This window comes from Amia ocellicauda, chromosome 11 (assembly GCF_036373705.1).
Source record: "Amia ocellicauda isolate fAmiCal2 chromosome 11, fAmiCal2.hap1, whole genome shotgun sequence".
Lineage (NCBI taxonomy): Eukaryota > Metazoa > Chordata > Actinopteri > Amiiformes > Amiidae > Amia > Amia ocellicauda.
In genome coordinates, this window is record NC_089860.1 from 18150664 (window position 1) to 18155712 (window position 5049).

Here is a 5049-nt window from a genome sequence, read left to right on the forward strand (position 1 = left end):
GTAGTCTGTGTTTAATACGGCTGCAGCTCCCGCTTTGTCACTCCCCCCCACTCCCCTCCCTCTCCCGTCCTCCCATGGCTGCCTTAAGGACGCCTGCAACACAAGCATGTTGACATACAGGTCAATGATAAGCCATAATTGCACAGGATGCCTAACTCTCTTTGTTGCCAATAATAGTGCTTCGGAGGACAAAAATGTCTCCACACAACAAAGGAACTAAAAAACATAGCTTGATTGCCATATTTAGGCCAGAATTATGAAGAGTGATGATGCTAATAGGATTTAATTTAATTTGGAGCTTAAAGCCGAGCATCTGCAGCAATAGTATGACCATGAGCTTAATGACACGGATCAAGTTCATACAAAAGCACAGGCAGCTTTCATAGTTGCATAACAGCTTTTCACAGCTGCACCACAAAGGGAGGGCAACTTCATACTACCTTCAGAGCTGCAATAGCATTAGCATTTAGAGGCTTATTGTAAGCCCCATGCATTTATCTGATTATTTTATAGTTTTTAGCAGCATTGTGAATTGAGCAGCGGAAGAAAAGATCATGGTTATAAAGAGACTTAGGGCTGGTTTCAGAGACTCCGATTAGCATGTCGTATTTCAATATTTTCCCACATTAACAACATTGCACAGATACTGTAACCCCCACTCATCAGTCTCCAACGACACTAGTGAATAGCCCAGATTTTGTTTTGTATTACAATTGTAAAGTAAACAAACTGCATTAAGGACCAAGAACATTGTTAACAGTGCATAGTTATTTTCTGTGTACAGATAAATATCCATACTTTTATACTTAAACATAAGTTTATACTTCATGAAATAAAGGAGAATAGAATTATAATTAGTTGATTTGTGGTATTAATTTGCATAATATAAAGTAATCTGATGTGAGAATTTTATGTTCACATTTTTCAATAACATATAATAATTCCATTAAATAAAGGAATTGATCAAACTGAATTGGACTGAGTGTTGACTTCACAGATTCATGGATATATTTTTTTTAAATGTACATCAATAATACATGTATCAATAATAATGAGAGTAACAATATAAATATTTTTGTAAACCAGTTAACAGATTTCTCTAAGATAATTTTTCTGAATCAGGTTGGCAAGTCAAATTGTCCTTGAGAATGATCACTTAGCTATTCCTTACAGGACTAACAGCACTTTGCTAATGATATACTGGTGACTACAATGGACCAAGTGTACCATCAATCTCTGCTGTCTCAGAGGAAATTGATAACAATAAAACCCAAGTAAACTTTAATTCAGCTTATGAAAGTGGAACCTGGTAGTAAAAATAAATATGATGCAAGAAAGCAAAAACACAAAATGCACTTCAGTACAAATCAACTAGATCCCTTTTCCAATAATGAGAAACAGTGCTTATACAGTGCCTACAGTGCCTTAAGGTCATACATACTAAGTACAGTGCCTACATCTGTACTTCCATCAGTTTTATACCCTCAAAAAACATATAAAACATTACGGCCCTTTAAGAAGTCATTCAGATCTTATTATAAAAGAATATGATGGTATTTAAATGCACCTGACATGATTCCAGCAGCTCCACCTTAACAGAAGGCCGGCTTTGGGAGTCTCTCACATCCCGTCATCGCCCTAGTCAGTCTGCAGCTGCCGCCAGCATCCTTCCCTCACCTCCATCTGTTCCCATAGCAACTAAGGACCTAGCATCCAGCCCGCACCAGGGGTCACCAAGGATGACAGAGGATTAGAGTTAAACCATTCTCTGTGCACAACACCAGCATGGATTTAACAACAAAAGCACTTTTCCTCAGAAGACAAAAAATATATATACAATTACCTGCTCCCATATAAACTTTTCAAGATTAATGGTATGTTCTTGTTGAATTCTTTTGGAAAAAACATTAATAGCTAAGTTTAATGGATTGAATAAAAAGCTCAAATTGAAAGACTGTGTGTAATGTGGTATGTCATTTTGTTCCATAGATCTGGTTGTTGTAAATTCTATGAATAAATGTTTTAAAGTGATTTGAACTCTTGCATACATAAATTAAATCATGAAAACATTATAACTCGAGTGTCTGTCCCGTATTGCATTACTTTGTAGTAGTGGGTGCAGAACAAAATACTGTACTACTTTGAAGGATTTTCATGTTTGGGTAGAAGCAGTGTACCAAGTAAAATCCCCACTACAGGCAATTCTTCTCTGATTGGAGAGGTTTACCGAGATGCCAGAGATGCCGTCTCAGTCCAGTGAGCATCGTAGTCTCAGCTGGGGCTGGGCTTATCCAAAAAGCTCCAGTTTCAGCAATGCAGCTACAACTACTCTTCAGATTATAGTTGCAACGTGTTTTCAGCCAGCCTGAATGTTTTGGGCCACAGGACACTGGTACGACATGACATCCAGATTAACAACCCAACGATTAAACAGCCATCTAGACGCTTAGCTATGGACAAACATATGGATTCGGACAGAGCGATAGAGGAGAGCTTACAGACTGGTTTGGCTGGTGCGAGAAACAGCACCTGGGCTACCCCTATAGTTATGGTCCACAAATACAAGCAGTCATTGAGAGTGTTCTTAGATCATTGAGCTCTGAATGATAGAACTGTTAAAAGATGCATATCCACTGACACTTTTAAGACACTTTGGACACACAGTCATTAGCAACATGGTTTTTAATTTACACTTGGAATCGGGGGACTGGCAGATAGAGCTGACAACTAGGGCTAGCTTCCTATTATAGGAGGTTCATTAAGGATTTTGCCTCAGTGGCTGAACCTCTGAATGCACACTTTAGGTGGACTGAGTCCAGTCCTGTTTTTTTATCTTCTGCTCGGCTACCTTAAAGAGGCGGGATCTATGATACTGGACACCGATGCCAGTAACACCGGCATGGGGACCGTCCTGTCGAAAGTCCAGGAGGCTCAGAAAGGTCCGGGCGTATTCCAGCCGAGGTCTGTCTGCAACAGAGCACAATTACAGCATCACCCATAAATAACTATTAGTCATTCTGGTTTTGTGTCATGCTTTCGACAATATGTGTTGGGCAGGCCATTCACAATCAGAATAGATCACAGCAGTCTACTTTGGCTACTCCGTATGAAAGACCCCGAGGGCCGAGTTGAAAGCACTGGGGGTTGGTAGTCTGAGATGGGAGGAGATCACACACCTCAGCCCTGTAAAGCTTTCTGGAGCCAGTGGAATAAGCTGGAGGTTCAAGATGGTGTCCTAATCCACCTTTTCTTCACCATGGACTCACAAAACGGTCCCCCAAATTATATTGCTTAGGTATCTGTGTCAGAGGGTGATGGAACATATGCATGATGGACCAGAGGAGGGTTACTTTGAAGTCCAGACCAGATCCTATTGGTCAAAAATGACAAAGGTGTGGCCTTTCTTTGGGCAACAGCCTAAACTCCTTTACCAAACCATGAGAAACAAACTCACAGCATCACACTGAAACCTCCAAAATGAGCAGTCGGGCCCCACAAAGAAAAGTGTCTTCTGAGTCCCCTACACCCAGACTGTCCCAGCCGAAGCAAACTGTGTATCAGGACTCTTCAGCAGGTGTCTTGCAGGGTCTGTGCCTCCTTTTTCATGGTCTCAGAATCAATGGAGGTATTTGTGTATTTCATGTGGTTAGTGGCTTGTCTGTCTGCATTTCCATAAAATAGTTTACAGAACCCCCCAAGTACAGTGGACAATTAAAATTACCCCTTTTGTGACTCCTAATGGAAGCAGATACATTAACAGACTTCATAGAGCACATATAGGGAAATACACTGAACCAAAATATTAATGCAACAATTTCAAAGATTTTAATGAGTTACAGTTCATACAAGGAAATCAGTCAATTGAAATAAATTAATTCAGCCCTAATCTATGGATTTCAAGTTGCAATTAGCTCACTGACTGAAGGAATGTCCACCAGAGCTCAAACTTGAGACATCTGTGGCATTGTGTTGTGTGACAAAACTGTACATTTTCAAGTGGTCTTTTATTGTCCCCAGCACAAGGTGCACCTGTGTAATAATGACCATGCTGTTTAATCAGCTTCTAGATATGCGACACCTGTCAGGTGGATGGATTATCTTGGCAAAGGAAAAATGCTCACTAACAGGGATATAAACAAATTTGTGCACATCATGTGTGAGAAATATATTTTTTGTGCGTATGGAAAATTTCTTAAATTTCAGCTCAAACACAAACACTTTACATGTTGTATTTATATTTCTGTATAATATGGACTATCAGAATATGACCAATGGATTTGAACTTTGATCTTTCCATCTAGGTCAAATGCACTATGAGAGTTAAAAATGTCCTGATTTAATCTAGAAGAGAGACTCAAAGCTGCTTTCTGACTTCAGAATCTGAAAAAAGAATCATAGCTTTATGGACTTGTTGTTTATTAATTGCATTTGCTGGTGTTTAAGAGATTTTAAGGTGGTATCATAACATAACATAACAAGACTTAACCAAATGACATACACAATGGAAAATAATTTCAAGTTTCAAATGTTTTATTAATTCTATATTGATTTAAAAAAATGTAAAATATGAAAATAAATACAACTTTGTTTTCATAAAACATTATAATTTAAGTGTTTCAAATGGTAGTGCACCAGTAAATCAGTATAACATATGCTAATCAGACATTGCTGAAATACACTGATCAGCCATAACATTATGACCACCTGCCTAATATTGTGTAGGTCCCCCTTTTGCAGCCAAAACAGCCATGGACTCCACTAGACCTCTGAAGGTGTGCTGTGGTATCTAGCATCAAGACGTTAGCAGCAGATCCTTTAAGTCCTGTAAGTTGCGAGGTGGGGCCTCCATGGATCGGACTTGTTTGTCCAGCACATCCCACAGATGCTCGATTGGATTGAGATCTGGGGAATTTGGAGGCCAAGTCAACAACTTGAACTTGTGATTCATCAGACCAGTCCACCTTCTTCCACGTGCCCATTGTAGGCGCTTTCGGCAGTGGACAGGGCTCAGCATGGGCACCCTGACTGGTCTGCGGCTACGCAGCCCCA